The 20,833-nt window shown below is 40.0% G+C and overlaps 1 protein-coding gene across 18 annotated transcripts in view; it reads right to left on the bottom strand.

Moving 5' to 3' along the window:
• Nucleotides 1-20,833, bottom strand: part of COBLL1 (cordon-bleu WH2 repeat protein like 1) — a 193,958-nt gene that overhangs the window by 76,814 nt on the left and 96,311 nt on the right. The window lies entirely within an intron of this gene.

The following is a 20,833-nucleotide window of genomic DNA, read 5'->3' as shown; positions in this document are numbered from 1 at the left end:
CGAAGCCAGGAGCCAGGAGCCTCCTCCAGATCTCCCATGTGGGTTCAGGGCCCAAGCACCTGGGCCATCTTCTACTGCTTTCCCAGGCCACAGCAGAGAGCTGGACTGGAAGAGGAGCAGCTGGGACTAGAACCAGCTCCCATATGGGATGCCAGCACTGTAGGCGGAAGATTAACCTACTGCGCCACAGCACCGGCCCCTAATATAATCTAATTTCATAAAAATGCAAAAGATATATAGAAATATTTTTCACATCCAGGAAGAAAATGAACCAAAATGTTAGTTGTTAGTTTATTAGAAATGGTGAAATTAGGGAAATTTTTTTTTTTACCAATTAGCACTTCATTTTGTTTTGAGCACTTTGCCTACAGTTTTTGGCAATAGAAAGAAACACTATAAAGAGATGATATAGTTTTAGCATTAAGTTTAGCTACCATGTATCCACTAATGTATAGCAATCAATGACACATTTTCTTGGATAAGATAAGTTATAAAAGTCTTTAATGTCTCAGGATGGAGGTTAATTTCTCACTCTGATAATGGCTCTTACTTCCGGTTCTTTCATTCTATTTCTAGTTTAGTGTGTTTCAGATAATTCCCACCTATCCTTCAGAGTCTAGCTAAATCCAACCTCTCACACTAAACTTGCCTTCCCTTCCCCGCAAACACACACACACAAATTTTCCAAACCAGTTCCATAAATGGGAATGTTTTCTTATTCTTCCCCTGAGTATCAACTTTATCTCTTTCCCCATATTTATACTCCCTGCAAGAAAGAAGGATGCATAGATGGCTGTATTTCCCACTGCACCTGGCAATGTATAAACTGTGTTTATTATTTGATGAACCACATGTCTATTTCAATAAAAAAACTCTCCAAATAATTATTCTAATAAATAAGTTTCAGTATCACTTACTAGGATAATCCCTTACCTAATTTGTAACAACAATAACAGACATTCTGAAAAAATGTACATGGAAAAATTCAATGACATGATGAGTTGAAAAGGTAAAATGTGAAAAAACTATAATGACATGTTTTTATTCATAGGACTATAAATAAAAACTACTGAAAATATTTTATAGAAAATTATTTTCAGAAGAATGAACACTACTTCACTCCAAAAAATATAAATTTTAATTCCTCCCTTCCCTATTTCCTAAATAAAAATAAGAACTAAAGATGTAACATCTATATATTCATGTTCAGAATTTATTCTCACAAATCCAAGCATTCTGATGCACTTGTGACCATGAAAAAACAGAAGCAAGTTTTCTACATTGTATATTAATTTACTAAAATAACAAGATTTTAATTTTTAGTATAATTAGGGATATACTGTACTTTAGAAATAACTTTTTTCATAACAAAAGTTTTAAAACTATTGCAATGAATATAACACAAAGTTTGTTGAAAATTCATATGAAGAAAAAATGTTAATTCCAAAGCTTCATTTTTAATCCTGTAGAAACTGGCCACTCATGTACAAGCAGTCTTCAAAAATTCATGGGAAATGCATATGATGAAGGAAACTATACAAAGATTTTAAATTTTTGCAGCAAAATAAATTTGTGCTTTTATTCATTTTTCATTGAACTTTTAGAAGTATCTTCATAGAAGAAATATTTATCCTGAAACAGTTATTGTAGCAGATTGAGGTAAAGACTGGGGATTTGAAGATGAGTAAGAGTCACTTGCTACAAATAAAAAGTTCATAGACCCCAACGACTCATAGGCACACAAGATAACCATAAAGTTGGTGGACTATAATTTTGGTATACAGATAATACAGCTGATGCTTGGAGGAAGAGAACCCGACACATCCAGGGATCCAGACATATTTTCAGGTGGGAAAGACTGTCTTGGTTTGGGGCTAGGAATAAAAACACACGGGAAAGAAGAAGAAATAATATTTCAGGCACAAGAAAGCAAACAGAGCCGTAAAAGATAATGGTACTTCTTAGAATTGAACAGTTTGGGAAACTTTCACAGAGAAGTCAAGAGAGATGGGAAATAAAGAAAGCAATTAACCAATTCTTGAAACTAAGAGGAGTCTATAAGGTGGCTTCATACAAAGTTAATATGCCAAAGTCAACGGTCTACATAAAGGTAAGCAAAACCTACTTTAAAATATAATGAAAAAAATTTTCTCTTTATATAGCAAGAAAAATCAATATTACAGTACTCTCTAGGGGCTGGCATTGTAACATAGCAGCAGATTAGGCCACCACCTGCAATGCTGGCATCCAATATGGGCACTGGTTCGAGTCCCAACTGCTCCATGTCTGATCCAGCTCCCTGTTAATGTGACCAGGAAAGCAGCAGAGGATGGATCAAGTACTTGGGCCCCTGCACCCGCATGGGAGACCCAAATGAAGCTCTCAGCTTCTGGCTTCAGCTTAGAACACCCCAATTGTTACAGCCATCTGGGGAGTGAACCAGCAGATAGAGGATCTGTCTCCCCCCAGTCCTGCCTCTATAACCCTGCCTTTCAAATAAATACATTTTTGAAAAGAGAAGAAAGAAAACCACATTTTTCAAAAGCCTCTCCCATTTTTTTTCTATCTCAGTAAACCACATTTCTTTCAGTTGCTTGAGTCCAAAATCCCGTTTCTCACAAACATCCTCACATTCAGTCTATTTACCAAATCTGTCAGCTCTCTTATAAAAAGACCCAAAGTCCACCACAACCATTTCTGTGTTCTTCTTCCTGTCTCCATTTGGAATGTCTTCCCCATCCTCTCTTCCTTTGTAAGAAGCATCTATTATCCTTTTCCAAATTCTTAAATTTTTTACTGATAAAAATTGTATATATTTATGGGATTCCATGATATTTGCTACAAGTAGACATTGTGTAGTCTGTCAGGGTGAACACATCTATTTCTTCATTTACCATTTATGGTGAAAACACATGAAATCCTTTATTCCAGTACTAAAAAATATAGAATACCTCACCTAGTTATTCTGCTGTACAGAACTTCTTTCTCTTAAATAACTGTAACTTAGTATTCACTGAATAACCCTTCCTCATCACCTTCCCTGCCCTCTGTAAGGCTCAGCCCCTGGAAGCCACTGTTACAAACTGACCTTCTGTGAGATCTTTTTTAGATTGTGAAAATGAGTAAGATCACATGGGACATGTCTTCCTGTGGTTGGTTTATTACACTTAACATTACAACCTCTCATTCCATTCATGTTGTTGCAAATGACAAGATTTCATGCTTTTTATAGCTGAATACTATTTCACTGTGTGTATGTACCACATTTCCTTGATTTACCAGTGGATGGACACTTAAGTTGCTTCCATTTCTTGGCTACTGTGAAAATTGCTACAGTAAACAATGGAGTGGACATTTCCTTCGACTGACTGATTTCATTGCTCTTGGATGTGCATCAAGTAATGGGATTGCTGGATTATATGGCAAGTACGTTATTCATTATCCTTTAAGATCCAGATTGAGTCACAGTTCCTAGGCAAGTCTTTCCTGTCTACTGCACAAGGCAGCAAACTCAGATTCAGTTTAATGTTTTGTGTATGTGTGGTTGTCTTATTTCCTAAGGTACTTTGAATCCATGAGGAAAACCCATCTTTAATTACAAAAGAAAAGTCTTCTTTTAAGAAAGAAAAAGAAAGCATGTCTGGCAATATATGTACATACAAGTTTTTACAAAGCTTTTACATTTTTTAAAGTTTTCTTTATTTTACTTGTATGAGAGGCAGAAAGAGACAGAGCCCCCATCCTCTAGCTCACTCCCCAAATGTACAGCAGCCTAAAGCTAAACTCTGATTTCCTTGTGGGTGGCAGGGATACAATTACTTGAGCCATCACCTGCTGTCTCCCAGGGTACACATTAGCAGGAAGCTGGAATTGGAAGCAAAGCCAGGGCTTGAATTTAGGCACTCTGATATGGGATGTGGGTGTCTCAAGTGGTGGCTTATATGATGCTGTTACAAACGTCTGCCCCTACATAGAACCATTAACATCTTAATATTACATATTAATACTTTAATTATAAAACAGTTGCAAATGTTTTGGTCCTGAAAACAGAAAACACATTTACATGGACCCTTCCACAAAGAACTAGTAATCCAATAGGGAACATGCAATGTGTAAATAAGGAACATAGAGCTAACAGTCAAAAAATAGATAGATAACCTTGAAATCCAAAATCATGAGAGCCAGCCAAAACCAGCTGTGTGTCAGGGCAGAGGGGGAGGCATGGATCAAGGTACTCTTCAAAGACATATGTAATTCAGTTCTAAGTAGAATTTAGATAGCTAGATCCCACAGATTCAATTATATGTTTGTTCTTCCCAGTTATGATCCATTCTCACCAAACTTAGGAATATATATCTAATTTCCTTACTACATTGTCTAATCAATGAAAAGAATACCAGTGGAGGCCTAGCTTGGCCTGAATCCTAAGTAGCTTAAAGACTTAATTTGTGTAACCTCTTATTCACAAGAAAAAAATCTTAAATTTTTTTTTTTACCTACTCACATGTTTCCTGATATCAGTATTTATTTAGATGTTTTGGAGCAATAACAAAATTAAATATCACCCAAAGTCAAAAGTACAGTGAAGATAATCAAAGGTTATATCTTAATCTAAAGGCAGGAAATTCTGGTAGGTAATATAAAATTGACATGTCACTATTCAATAACAAGTCTAAGTTACTGCTTACAAATACTTCATTTCCACTAATATTCTAAAATGAGTTATTACCATTAAACTCCCCCGCACCTCTTTTTAAAAAAGATTTATTTACTATTTGAAAGTCAGAGTTACAGAGAGAGAGAAAGAGTGAGAGAGAGAGAGAGAAAAAAATCTTCCATCTGCTGATTCCAGGACGGCAAAGGCTGGGCCTGGCCAAAGCCAGGAGCTTTTTCTGGGTCTCCTATATGGGTGGCAGAGTCCCAAGTACTTGGGCCATCTTTGTCTGCTTTCTCAGGCCATTAGCAGGGAACTGGATGAGAAGTCAAGCTGCTGGAACTCAAAGTTGCACCCATATTGGATGCCTTCATGGCAGAGGGTGGCTTTACCCGCTGTGCTGCAAGGATCCCATACTCCCCAACGCCCTTTTGTCGCTCCCCCTCTTCGTGGAGGAACGACACAGGACCCTGCGCTGTTCTTTTGTCTGCTCGGCCCTCCCCGGGTTTGCTGCTGGTTCTTCCCGGGTTGGCTACTATCCCTTCCACCTCCGTGGAAGGGCAGTTCCCCCTGGCCACATTCCCCACTTCCGCAGGGGAGCGGCACACCGCCGGCCGGCTTTCTCGGGGGGCTGCACAGGTGTTCCCTCAGATGTTCCCCTTAGATGTTCCCCATAGATGTTCCTGGTGCATGCCGTCTCTCTCCTCCTTTATAGTCCTCCTCCGCCAATCCCAACTCGGCTGCCCACACGCCGAGTACGCTGCTCTCCAATCAGGAGCAAGTCCTACAATTTATTGGTTGAACTGGAGGCAGCTGTGCGGAAGCTGTTTACTTCTCTCCCAGCGCCATATTGTGGGAGAGCAGATGCATAGAATAAGTCTTAATTCCAGTAACTTAGTCCAGTCCGGATTGCTCCCCACACCCTTTTAAGCTGAAATGTTCCAAGTGGATTTCCTAGCCAAGCAATATCACCAGTGGCCTTGTTTGATAACCAGTGGGCTCCTCTTGGAGGGTTCTACCAATAACTATAAGTAACGGCAAATATCACACAAAGATACACAGGGATGTGTGCAGAGGAGGTTATGCAGCAAAGATATTTGAGAAAGAAAACTTCCCCAGGTCAGAGTAAAAATTTATTAATCAATTCTTAAAAACAACTAGCTACAGTACATTATTGCTTAAGTAAATAATTGTTTTATTTCCTAAAATTATTTTTTTAAGATTTTATTTATTTATTTGAGAGGTAGAATTACAGACAGAGAGGGAGGACAGCGAGGAAGGTCTTTCATCTGCTGGTTCACTGCCCAAATGGCCACAACAGCTGGAGCTGGGCTGATAGAAGCCAGAAGCTTCTTTTGTGTCTCCCACATGGATACAGGAACCCAAGCACTTTTGTCCATCTTTTGCTGTTTTCCCAGGCCATCAGCAGAGGGCTGGATCAGAAGAGGAACAGCTGGGACATGAACTGGTGACCGTATGGGATGCTGGCGCTGCAGGTGGAGGCTTACCTTACTACCCCACAGCCCCAGACCCCTAAAATTATCTTGATATTGTATTAAACTCGATTTTTGTATGAGAATTAAGGTATAATTTCATGTATTCAATGATCCATTTTGAAAATACCAAAACCTCATTTTAAAATTAAGTTGGTGTCCTGCTGTTCCATTGGGTTTTTATCATTTTTATGATTTGCACGGCACTTCCAAATTGTGCTCATTGCAGTTATTACTTCATTACTAAGAATATCCATGTCCTTAAAATAGATTTAAAAATAGAACAAAAGAAATTCTGGAAAGCAACAGAATTCTAATCAAATATCTTTTGATTTGAAAGAATTAAAGCTTTAAAATGTTATATGAGATATATTTAAATTCTTAATAAGCTTCTCCAATCCAATAGGATCTCATTTGCTTGCTATATTGAACACAATTTGATAGATTCAGAGAAGTACCAAACAAAAATATAGTTTCAATATTAAAGACAAAAATGTGTAAACATGTGTTTTAAGTCTTAAAATAACCTTGTAAGTATTATTATCTAATGACCACAAAGAAATTCCACAGCCAGCCCATTGCAGCATACATAGAGAGAGCTACCAAACACACAATACACAGTGATAACCACTCAAGAGGCAGTCTTCCAAAACCTTCAATGTTTGTCTGGCCCCTAAGTTATGCATCTCAAAGGTAAAGTGGAAACCATTTTCCCAAATAATTTCTATTTCTCTGTCTGGGTTTAATGAAATAAGATTTGTTCCAAAATGGGCAGAACATTGTGCTAAGTGCTTAAGGAAGTCCAATTAAGAACAGAAACTCCCTATCCTTAAAAAGCCTAATTCCAAGTCATCGCGAATATCAAAGTGACCTTAAAAGATAAGCAATAACGAAAGGCAACAAGGAAAACTCAAGATATTCTATGAGTCTTAACTGGTATTTCTGTTGTTGGGTCACAAATCACTTTTGTTGGTCCAAATCCAATAAATTATAGACAATTAGCTACTTCATCTCCATCATCATCTCCCCGTGGTCTTAAGCTTTCTGCTTGGGTTTCTCTGAATTTTTTTTTTAAGATTTATTTATTTATTTGACAGTCAGAGTACAGAGAGAGAGTGTGTGCAGAGAACTTCCATCCACTGGTTCATTTCCCAGATGGCCACTGGCCAGGGCTGGGCCAGGCCAAAGTCAACAGCCAGAAGCTTCTTCCAGGTCTGAAATATAAGTAGCACGGACCCAAACAGTTGGGCCATCATCCTCTGCGTTTTCCAGGCCATTAGCAAAGAGTTGGACGGGAAGTGAAGCAGCTGGGACTTGAACTGGCACTCATGTGGGATGCTGGTGTTGCGGGAAGCAGCTTTACCTGCTATACTACAGCTCCGGCGCCTCTGGGCTTTTTGTGACAACATACTACTGTTTTCTTTCTTCATCACTGCTCTCAGTCTATAGTACTCTCACAGCTTCCATCCAATTTCTGCAAGTTGGAGCACCCTGGGACCGATTCTCTGCCCTATTCTCTTTCCAAACCACTCATCTCAGAATTTCTCCAAGCCCCAGAGCTTTAAATATGATCTCTATGTCAACAAGTCTCTCATTCACATCTGCAATCCTGACCTGTTTGCTGAGCTCTCATTTTTGTGTTTAAGAATCTCATAGTTACTTACATTTCGATGCCCCATAGATATCTCAAGCCTTTTTACTAAAAACTTGATTCTCCTCCCTGCTTCCAATCCTCATTTTTACCTTCAAGTTTCTCCGCTTATTCCCTATCTCTGCAAATGGCTCCACTAACCACCCAGTTAATTCTAGCTAAAAACCTGAACATATTTTTTGATTATTCTCACTTATCTCCTACTTTCAATCTATTATCAAGTCTCATGGGCTCTTTCTGAAACATCCTGAACCTGCCTACATTTCACCCAGTTCACCTGCTGTCACTCTTTTCATTAAACCATCACCTCTTGCCTGGAATTGTCTAGTGGTCTTTTGACAGTTCTCTCCTGTTTCTCCTCGTGTCCCTTAAAATTGCTTCTTTTTTAGCAGTAAGAATTTTACATATGTAAATATGTAAATCAGATCACATCTCTGATCCTTCAGGGACTTTCCAAAGTATTGATAAGGAAACCCAAAGTTTGTTCCTTGGCTTACAAACTCCTAGATGGGCGAGCCAGGAGATTCCCAAAATGAGGTTTCAGAGCAGCAGCAGCAGCAGCAGCAGCAGCAGCAACTGAAACTTGAAATGCAAATTCTCAGCCCCTACTCTAGACCAACGTAATCAAAAACACTGAGGCAGGGCCTTGCATCCCTATCTAACCATCCTCCAGGTGATTCAGGTGCATGCTCATATCTGAGAATCACTAAGCTAGCCTCTGCCAACCTTAGAGCTCCCTCTTGTTATTCCCAGTTTTGATTCCCTGTGTAATTAACACTGATATTCTTTCCATTTCTCAAATAGTTCCAGATCCATCACATCTGAGAGCCTTGCACATATATTCCCTTTGCATAAACTGCAGTTAACCAAGGAACTTCAAATTATTTGCCCTGGGAGCCCATTCAGACTTTTGAAAAACTATTTCCCACTCATAGAGATATCCAATGACTACTCTGAAGAGGAGCCAACTCCCACCCATATCCGTTTTGGCCCAGTCTTCACAACGCTGAGCTCACATTCATCACCATCTGAAATCATCTTGTTACTTGATTAATTTGTGTTACAATGAAAATTCCATGCGGGCTAGCACCTAGAACTCTTCCTACCACAAGATGGGGTTCTTTAAGAGTGCCATGTAACCAGGGATGGGAGGGAGCCCCATGATGTTATAGGAGAGTAAGAACTTGGTGTGTTGCTGGAAGTCAACCTGTTCTGTAACACACTGTGAGCAGCCCTAACAGAGGCACATAGGTAAAAGTACTCAGTGTCAGGAACATTCTAAGTCCTCTGCCTGATTGGGAAAAACAAGAGTAAACACTGATTAAATTGGAATTCTGGAGTCAAAGGCACTTTCTTCACATTGCACAGATGTTCAGTAACTTGCTGGAAACAACATGGCTGATCTATGGGTCAGAACACAAACACCCTGGCTGTAGCTTCCCTTGACCAATAAGGACCGTGATTAATACCAGGAAAGAATAATCCAATTTTGTAATACCTTTGACTTTTGAAAATGGCAATGATTTTTTAGTTACACATGGCCTAATACACTAAGTGTTCCTGAGCATTCTTCACATCAAAGCAAGTACTTACCAAATGAGTCTTCATTCTCAACAATAGCTCCAATAAGGACATAAAGGAAAACTAAAATACTCTTATTGAATATCAGCAACAGGTAACTCTTGAGTACTGACCACATGTCACAGGCTGTGGTTTTACATAAACTCACTCATATCCTCAAAACAGTGTGTGAGGCAAGTGTGGCAAGGTCTAGAGGAGGGAATTGATGAGCAGAGAGGTTAAGGAACTTGCCTATGGTCACTTAGGGAGCAAGTGTTGGAGCTGAGATTTAAACCCATGTTGCCTCATTTTAAGTCAGTATTCTTCATTACTGTCCTCCATCACTGCTTTGGAAGCTCAGATATTCAATTAAAAAAGCTGAATGGGCAAAAGCTAAGTGGCAGAAGAGAAAAAAATCCAGTTATTAAATCTCTACTGTTCAGTCCTGTACAAGTGCTTCTTTTCTGCATTTAATCTAATGAAGCAATTGTTACTGTCATTTAACTGAGGTTTACAGACATTAAGATATTTGCCACAAAGCACACAGAAGTGGCCCAACACACAAAAACCTACCGAACTCTCCCAATAGCCTTAACAAGAGCCAGGAAACTAAGTCATATTTAAACAGGAACGCAGGTGCCAGAGGTGTACATACTAGGACCTGCCTCCCAGTAGAGGCTGTTAGATCTCCTTGTGGGGTTGGGGAAACAATGTACTGCCTTCAGTAGTAAAAGGCCTGGGAATGTGCTCCATGGCCACATGTGTGACCTTATTTATAGAAATCATTTCATTTTTATGGACCTTATTTCCTCATTTCCAAATCACAGGTATTGAACTTCATAATCCCATATCACTTCATACAGAGATTTGTACAGAATAATTTTGTTTAGAGATCTAGCATGGAGACAAAACCATTAGGACTGGGGTTAGGGCATGGTGGCTGAGGTAGTTTACAAATACCATTTGGTTGAAAGAGTCACAGGGACAGGATGCCCGTTCCCAGGGAGTTCTGCCCATCCTGAGAATATTCTGGTCCTGGTCAGGAAAGAGTCTCCTTTGACGCTCAGAGGAAATGAAAGACTGGAAAACAGATTCCATTTCCAAGTGACTTTCTCTTGGCATACACTAGTGGAAAAAATTAACAGAGTGACAGACACAGGAAACTTTTGAAAAGCTTTTGGAGTTGGTCTCCCACACTCAGTTCTCTTACATGTGAACCCTGGAATACCACGTCTCTACTGCAAGGCATTCGGCACTTCAGTGTTGCTCCCCAGCACACCTCCACAATCCAAAGCCACATTCACCGCACCTCATATTTCTGTCATCTTAAATCTCCTGTCCTGGACATCTATGCACACAATGTATGTACATCCATTATCTTCATTTTGACTTCCCTATATCTTTGTTTCCCTGTTTCATTTTGCAGACTAACTTATAAGACTCCACTGGCCAAAATGGCAGTCACATGGCCACAAGTACTTAAAACATGACTAATGTGACCAAGACACTACTTTTTTAGTCTATTTAGCTTTAGTTTGTATTTAAAAATTGAGCCTTGATTCAGGTATTGGAAAACATTTCAGTACAGTTGGAATAACTTGAGTATGTAAATCTACTTTTCAACTATAAATTTAATGACATCTAAATATAGACCAGCTATTTCCAATGAAAATACAGCATTGGAATTGAGATGTTCTATAAGTATAAATGTCAAAATATTAAACACCCATTAGTAATTTTGTATATTATATTTTTATATACTGAATTAGATGAAATATACTACTATAGTAGACAGCCTCTAGGTTGGTTCCCAGTGACCCCGCCTGCTTGTGTAAACCTTTCCCTTTGTTTACTGAATTCAGTGACTCAGTTTCAATGAATCGAAGGCAACAACGATGATGAGAGGTCATGCTGGCCTGAGTTTACATGAGACTGCAGCATCTGTCTTGGGCACTCTGAGGGAAACAGGCTACCATGTCAGGAACTTTAAGGAGAGGTCCATGAGGCTTCCAGTATCTTTAGCCATCAGCACAACAGTAAGCAACTTAGGGGAGTGGGTTTTAGTACAGCAGTTAAGACTTTACTTGGGACACCTGTATCATGTATTGGTGCACCTGGGTTTGAGTCCTGGCCCTGCTCTCCAGTCCAGCTTCCTAATAACGTGCACACAGGGAGGTAGCAGATAATGGCTCAAGTGGTTAGGTCCCTGCCAACCATGTGAGAGTCCCAGATTGTGTTCTGGGCTCCTGGCTTTAGCTTAGTCTTGTCCTGGCTGTTGTGGGTATATGGGGAATGAACCAGCATACTCTCCGCTCTGTGGACACTTCAGCCTGAGACCATCTGTTGGCTGCAACTGCCCCATAAACACGCTGAAGACCCATAGTTCTATATAAGCCTATTCCTCAAATTTCCTGACATACTAGCTGTGCTCCAAAACACCCACTGCTCATAGCATGACCTACACTTATATGACCTACTTGTTGAAGTCTACCAATGAAATCCCTCTCTGTAAGTACCACAACCTTCAAGAACTTTTCATGTTTTGCATCTAGAAGTTCTTCTACTTTCTGTTCTTTTAGTATTTCATTTATATTTTAGGACATTGTATATAACTTTCTCTTCAAGAAAAAGCTAGGGATGATCCATCCTACACATCACTGCATAGATGAAGTAGAACAAGTACAAAGACAAGACACAGGTCTTCCCCCAAAGCATGAGGCAGATATCACAAACTAAGATCTGTATTTCTTATCAGCATATTACCTTTGTCAGAGTATGTTCAATTGTTTCTTTTTTTCTTTCTTTCTTTATTTTTTTTTTGACAGGCAGAGTGGACAGTGAGAGAGAGAGACGGAGAGAAAGGTCTTCCTTTGCCGTTGGTTCACCCTCCAATGGCCACCACGGCCGGCGCGCTGCAGCCGACGCACTGCGCTGATCTGATGGCAGGAGCCAGGTATTTATCCTGGTCTCCCATGGGGTGCAGGGCCCAAGGACTTGGGCCATCCTCCACTGCCTTCCCGGGACACAGCAGAGAGCTGGCCTGAAAGAGGGGCAACCGGGACAGAATCCGGCACCCCGACCGGGACTAGAACCCGGTGTGCCGCGCCGCAAGGCGGAGGATTAGCCTAGTGAGCTGTGGCGCCGGCCATCAATTATTTCTTAAAGAATGAATCTATTTAAATATTGTTTCCATTAGGTTTATTCATTTTTCTTGTTATAGCCATTTCAAATTTTCTTTTAATTTCTTTTAGGAACATAGCAATTATATAAAGCAGGACACAGAAACACAGAATGTCTTCATATCACTAGGCCTCTGAGAGTAGGTTTAATGAATAGATGAAGTCTTTGTAGTAATTTAGTTGTCTTGTACCTAGAAAGATAGTACGTGCTCTGTATTCTAATTCATCTAAAAATGGGCCACACAGGATGCTGTAAACTTCAGTTAGATTTCAAGTCAAAAGATGGCATTTCTAAAACCAAATTTGATAGTTGTTTCTAAATACCTCATCATCTTAGATCATGCCAACAGACAGTATTTCTTATTCTGCCATACTTTCTGTGTATACATAAAAATCACCATATATTGCAAAGGTAGTTCCCAAATAAATCTTAAAAATTGTTCTGATTATAGTTTCATATCTTTGACATACAAAGGGCCTTATCCTCAATGTAGTCTATGCACACACATATATACACATATGCACATATAACATGTATTTGCATGAACACCTCTCATTTTGGGAAAGTCATTAGGCAAATAATTTGCTCCTGAATATTTATAGGTATATAAGCTCTAATTCCAATATCTCTATTTTTAAATACATATGCTTAGATAATAAATGTATAACCTGGCTTATACCTGTTTTTGGTGGGTACACCTGGGTGATACAGCAGGAAGAAAAGAGAAATACCTAGCTCACTAAATATATAACTACTATCTTTTATAAACATTTAGACATATCAGGAAGCCAAAGGTGATAGAAAAAATATATTTGCAATTACAAAGGGAAAATTTACATATTAGGTTTGATTTAAAACTAAGGGTTAATAATAAAGCTCAAGATTTTAAGTCAGAAATCTTGGATTCCATCAAATGCCTGCACAAATTATTAGGTCATTTAATCTCACTGGAACTTCAATTACAAAATTGGATAACACTTGACTAATAGGTTTGCTAAGAGGGTTAAGTGAGTGATGTACGGCCACTGTCTAGCACAATGGTTCTAAATTTGGCCATACAATGAATTCACCTGAGGAGTTTAAGAAATGAGGCCTGGGTTCCTCTTCCAGAAATGCTGCTTTAATTGGCTTGTGGAGATTTATTTTTTAAATCTCCTCAAGTGATTCTAAATTGCAGCCAGGATGAAGAACCATCAGTTTTACATAATGCCTCAGAGAGTAAACCCTCAATAGAATTAATGACATACTCTCATGGGTGCTTTGTAAACTCTGATACACACTACCTGAAGGTTGGCCCCTAGGCCAAGCAATAAAGCTTATGTACACTCAAGATCTCAGCATCAGTGAATAGAATCAGCCTTCAAAGCAGTACAGGGACTGGCACTATGGCACAATGGGGTAAGCCATCACCTGCAACACTGGCATCCCAGCTGGGCTCCAGTTCAAGCCCTGGTTCCTCCACTTCTGATGAACTCCCAGTTAATGTGCCTGGAAACGCAGTGGAAGATGGCCCAAGTCCTTGGGCCCCTGCACCCATGTGGGAGACCCAGAGGATGCTCCTGGTTCCTGGCTTTGGCTTGGCCCAGTCCCAGCCATTGCAGCCATTAGGAAGTGAACCAGTGGATGGAAGATCTCTCTTTCTCTCCTTTTCTTTATTTTTCTCTTTCTCTCTGTAACTCTGCCTTTCAAGTAAATAATTTTTTAACAAAAAAAGCAGTCCAAAAGTTTAGTAATAACTTTTTCACATTTAAAAATCCAATATCTTGAAAAGTGGGCGGAGCCAAGATGGCGGAATAGTGAGGGCGCGCACCGATAGTCCGGGAAAATTTGGTTTAATAAAAGGGGAGTTACGGTAGCCTCAGAAAAAAGAACCAGGAAAATATTGCAGACAAAACTCTTCTGGATCCAGTGGGCGTGAATCGGAGGACCTACTGGGAGAACAAGGTCGCCCACCGCGCGCGAAAGCCGAACCGCAGGACCGAGCCGCGGGACTGAGCTGCGCAAGCTGCAGGGTCTGCGCGCAAGTGCTCGAAGGGGAGTGCAACAGCGGGGAGACTTGGGAAGTCCAGGGCTCCGAGTCCACACATCGGCGCTGGAAGGGGAGCAGACCTGCGTGGAGAGCGTGGGAGCCCACAGTTCGGGACATCAGCGGCAGACTCAACACACCAGCGCTGGAACGCGAGGTGAGCCGAACCTCAATAACCCGAGACACCGGCAGGCAAGCGGAGAGAGGAGACTAGAGGGAACGACCCCCGGGGCGGGGGGGACTTCACCAAGCTAACTGGAAGAGAGAGAGAGGGAAAAAAAAAAAAAAGGTGACTGGTATGGACACGGGTTTCTCTCTCTCCGCTCACCTCTCAAGGGCGAGCAAGACAAAGAGCAGGCGCCATCTTGGACATACGTCATAAGCAGAGCGACCTCAGGTCTGCACCGGCCCTGAGCCTAGCAGTAAAACCTGACTCTGGGTGGGGCGAATTAACAGGAGATTAGGACTTAGTAAATTTATGGTGCTACTGAACTGAGACTGTGAAAAAAGAGACTGGGGGGAGGGGGGGAGAACTCACGGAATTCACGTGAGCACTCTCCAGAGACGCTACAATTCCGTAACTTTGGCAACCCAGTGGGAGACTGAAGGAGAATTTGAGCCCACTCTAAGGGCCGAACAGATTCCCTGTGTGGTCCTTGGGAAAGAGCTTCTGATCTCTGGCTCCTGTGGGTATATCATTTGCCTGCTAACTACCTCCAACTTTGTTCAGCTGTGCAGAATAACTTCCCTGTTGAATCAAAAAAGAGAGAGAGAGAGAGAGAGGTTTACCACGCCTAACCTGGGAGTGTCACCTTTGGCACACCAAACAGAGCTCTCAGGCCACACCCATCTCAAGCCCTAAGGCTCCATCAAAAACAGATAGTCCACTTAATCTAGAGTCATAGTATAACAAGAAAAAGCACCACAGTGAAGAAACCAAATATCTCCAATATGACAAATAACAAACGCAAAAACCAAGGTAATAAAAACAAGGAAGTCACCATGAAGCCCTCAAATGAAAAAGACACCCCAATTCAAGATTATGAGGATGATGACATAGAAGAAATGCAAGAAGCAGATCTCAAAAAATTGATAAGAACATTAAGAAGTTCTCAAAAACAAATTCTTGAACTACAGAAATCCTTAATGGACAAGATAGAAAATCTCTCTCGTGAAAATGAAATATTAAGGAGGAATCAAAATGAAACGAAACAACTAGTACAACAGGAAACTGGGATAGTGACTGAAGTGAAGAATTCAATAGATCAAATGAAAAACACAATAGAGAGCCTTACAAACAGAATGGGAGAAGCAGAAGAGAGAATTTCGGACTTAGAAGACAGAGAACAGGAAAGGATACAGTCAGACCAAAGAAAAGAAGAGGAAATTAGAAATCTGAAACATATTGTCGGGAATCTTCAGGATACTATTAAAAAACCCAACATTCGGGTTCTAGGAGTTCCTGAAGGCATGGAGAGGGAGAAAGGATTAGAAGGCCTTTTTAGTGAGATATTAGCAGAAAATTTCCCAGGTTTGGAGAAGGACAGAGAAATCCTAGTACAGGAAGCTCACAGAACCCCTAATAAACACGACCAAAAGAGACCCTCACCACGGCACGTTGTAATTAAACTCTCCACAGTGAAACATAAAGAAAAGATCCTAAAATGTGCAAGAGAGAAACGTCAGATTACTCTCAGAGGATCTCCAATCAGACTCACAGCTGACTTCTCATCAGAAACTCTACAAGCTAGGAGGGAATGGCAAGATATAGCCCAGGTACTAAGAGAGAACAACTGCCAGCCCAGAATATTATATCCTGCAAAGCTATCATTTGTGAATGAAGGTGAAATAAAGACTTTTCATAACAAACAGAAATTGAAAGAATTTGTTGCCACTCGTCCAGCCCTGCAAAAGATGCTTAAAGATGTGTTACACACAGAAACAAAGAAACTCGGTCATCAATATGAAAGAAGGTAAAGGAAGGAAACCAAGGAAGGAAAGCTCACAGCAAAAGATCACAGGGAATTCAAAGCATATATTAGAACTTATCTTTGGCAAATGGCAGGGCAAAGTTACCACTTATCATTAGTCACATTGAACGTGAATGGCCTGAACTGTCCAGTTAAAAGACACCGTTTGGCTGATTGGGTTAAAAAACAAAACCCATCTATTTGCTGCTTACAAGAAACACATCTTTCCAACAAAGATCCATACAGACTGAAAGTGAAAGGCTGGAAAAAGATATACCATGCCAACAGAAATGAAAAAAGAGCAGGCGTAGCCATCTTAATATCAGACACCATAAACTTTACCACAAAAACCATTAAGAGAGACAAAGAGGGACACTACATAATGATTAAGGGATCAATTCAACAGGAAGATATAACAATTATCAATGTATATGCACCTAACTACAGGGCACCGGTTTATCTAAAAGATTTGTTAACGGACTTAAAGGGAGACTTAGACCCCAATACAATAGTACTGGGGGACTTCAATACTCCACTCTCAGAAATAGACAGATCAATAGGACAGAAGATCAACAAGGATACAGTAGATTTAAACGACACTATAGCCCAAATGGATCTAACAGATATATACAGAACTTTCAATCCTACAGCTAAAGATTATACATTCTTCTCAGCAGTACATGGAACCTTCTCTAGGATTGACCACATACTAGGCCATAAAGCAAGTCTCAGCAAATTCAAAAGAATTAGAATCATACCATGCAGCTTCTCAGACCATAAAGGAATGAAGTTGGAAATGAACAACTCAGGAATCCCTAGAGCATACGCAAACACATGGAGATTGAACAACATGCTCCTGAATGAACAATGGGTCATAGAAGAAATCAAAAGAGAAATCAAAAACTTTCTGGAAGTAAATGAGGATAACAGCACAACATACCAAAACTTATGGGACGCAGCAAAAGCAGTGTTAAGAGGAAAGTTTATATCAATAGGTGCCTACATCAAGAAATTGGAAAGGCACCAAATAGATGAGCTTTCTATTCACCTCAAGGATCTAGAAAACCTACAGCAAACCAGACCCAAATCTAGTAGGAGAAGAGAAATAATTAAAATCAGAGAAGAAATCAACAGGATTGAATCAAGAAAAACATTACAAAAAATCAGCCAAACGAGGAGCTGGTTTTTTGAAAAAATAAACAAAATTGACACCCCATTGGCCCAACTAACTAAAAAAAGAAGAGAAAAGACCCAAATCAATAAAATCAGAGATGAAAAAGGAAATGTAACAACAGACACCACAGAAATAAAAAGAATCATCAGAAATTACTACAAGGACTTGTATGCCAGCAAACAGGGAAACCTATCAGAAATGGATAGATTCCTGGACACATGCAACCTACCTAAATTGAACCAGGAAGACATCGAAAACCTAAACAGACCCATAACTGAGACAGAAATTGAAACAGTAATAAAGGCCCTCCCAACAAAGAAAAGCCCAGGACCAGATGGATTCACTGCTGAATTCTACCAGACATTTAAAGAAGAACTAACTCCAATTCTTCTCAAACTATTCAGAACAATTGAAGAAGAGGGAATCCTCCCAAATTCTTTCTATGAAGCCAGCATCACCTTAATTCCTAAGCCGGGAAAAGATGCAGCACTGAAAGAGAATTACAGACCAATATCCCTGATGAACATAGATGCAAAAATCCTCAATAAAATTCTCGCCAATAGAATGCAACAACACATCAGAAAGATCATCCACCCAGACCAAGTGGGATTTATCCCTGGCATGCAGGGATGGTTTAATGTGCGCAAGACAATCAATGTGATACACCACATTAACAGACTGCAGAAGAAAAACCATATGATTCTCTCAATAGATGCCGAGAAAGCATTTGATAAAATACAACACCCTTTCATGATGAAAACTCTAAGCAAACTGGGTTTGGAAGGAACATTCCTCAATACAATCAAAGCAATCTATGAAAAACCCACAGCCAACATCCTATTGAATGGGGAAAAGTTGGAAGCATTTCCACTGAGATCTGGGACCAGACAGGGATGTCCACTCTCACCACTGCTATTCAATATAGTTCTGGAGGTTCTAGCCAGAGCTATTAGGCAAGAAAAAGAAATTAAAGGGATACAAATTGGGAAGGAAGAACTCAAACTATCCCTCTTTGCAGATGACATGATTCTTTATTTAGGGGACCCAAAGAACTCTACCAAGAGACTATTGGAACTCATAGAAGAGTTTGGCAAAGTAGCAGGGTATAAAATCAATGCACAAAAATCAACAGCCTTTGTATACACAGACAATGCCATGGCTGAGGAAGAAATTCTAAGATCAATCCCATTCACAATAGCTACAAAAACAATCAAATACCTTGGAATAAACTTAACCAAGGATGTTAAAGATCTCTACGATGAAAATTACAAAACCTTAAAGAAAGAAATAGAAGAGGATACCAAGAAATGGAAAAATCTTCCATGTGCATGGATTGGAAGAATCAATATCATCAAAATGTCCATTCTCCCAAAAGCAATTTATAGATTCAATGCAATACCAATCAAGATACCGAAGACCTTCTTCTCAGATCTGGAAAAATTGGTGCTGAAATTTATATGGAGGCACAAGAGACCTCGAATAGCTAAAGCAATCTTGTACAACAAAAACAAAGCCGGAGGCATCACAATACCAGATTTCAGGACATACTACAGGGCAGTTGTAATCAAAACAGCATGGTACTGGTACAGAAACAGAAGGATAGACCAATGGAACAGAATTGAAATACCAGAAATCAACCCAAACATCTACAGCCAACTTATATTTGATCAAGGATCTAAAACTAATTCCTTGAGCAAGGACAGTCTATTCAATAAATGGTGCTGGGAAAATTGGATTTCCACGTGCAGAATCATGAAGCAAGACCCCTACCTTACACCTTACACAAAAATCCACTCAACATGGATTAAAGACCTAAATCTACGACCTGACACCATCAAGTTACTAGAGAACATTGGAGAAACCCTTCAAGATATTGGCACAGGCAAAGAGTTTCTGGAAAAGACCCGGGAGGCACAGGCAGTCAAAGCCAAAATTAACTACTGGGATTGCATCAAATTGAGAAGTTTCTGTACTGCAAAAGAAACAGTCAGGAGAGTGAAGAGACAACCGTCAGAATGGGAAAAAATATTTGCAAACTATGCAACAGATAAAGGGTTAATAACCAGAATCTACAAAGAGATCAAGAAACTCCACAAAAACAAAACCAACAACCCAATTAAGAGATGGGCCAAGGACCTCAATAGACATTTTTCAAAAGAGGAAATCCAAATGGCCAACAGGCACATGAAAAAATGTTCAAGGTCTTTAGCAATCAGAGAAATGCAAATCAAAACCACAATGAGGTTCCACCTCACCCCGGTTAGAATGGCTCACATTCAGAAATCTACCAACAACAGATGCTGGCGAGGATGTGGGGAAAAAGGGACACTAACCCACTGTTGGTGGGAATGCAAACTGGTTAAGCCACTATGGAAATCAGTCTGGAGATTCCTCAGAAACCTGAAGATAACCCTACCGTTCGACCCAGCCATCCCACTCCTTGGAATTTACCCAAAGGAATTTAAATTGGCAAACAAAAAAGCGGTCTGCAGCCTAATGTTTATTGCAGCACAATTCACAATAGCTAAGACCTGGAACCAACCTAAATGCCCATCAACGGTAGACTGGATAAAGAAATTATGGGATATGTACTCTTTAGAATACTATACTGCAGTAAGAAACAACGAAATCCAGTCATTTGCAACAAAATGGAGGAATCTGGAACACATCATGCTGAGTGAAATAAGCCAGTCCCAAAGGGACAAATACCATATGTTCTCCCTGATCGGTGACAACTGACTGAACACCAAAAAGGAAACTTGTTGAAGTGAAAGGGACACTATGGGAAACGGTGACTTGATCAGCATAGCCCTGACTGTTAATGAACAACTTAATACATTATCCCTCTTAGTAGTTTTTTTGTCTGTTCTACTTAATATGACTGGTTTAATTCTGTAATTAATACACAGTTATTCTTAAGTGTTGAAATTTAACTGAAATGTGATCCCGTTAAACATAAGAGTAGGAATAAGAGAGGGAAGAGATGTACAATTTGGGACATGCTCAAGCTGACTTGCCCCAAATGGTAGAGTTAGAAACATACCAGGGGACTCCAATTTAATCCCATCAAGGTGGCATGTACCAATGCCATCTCACTAGTCCAAGTGATCAATTTCAGTTCGCAA

This window comes from Oryctolagus cuniculus, chromosome 3 (assembly GCF_964237555.1).
Source record: "Oryctolagus cuniculus chromosome 3, mOryCun1.1, whole genome shotgun sequence".
NCBI lineage: Eukaryota > Metazoa > Chordata > Mammalia > Lagomorpha > Leporidae > Oryctolagus > Oryctolagus cuniculus.
The sequence above is the reverse complement of the archived record's forward strand: the minus strand, read 5'-3'. Positions and strand labels throughout refer to the sequence as shown.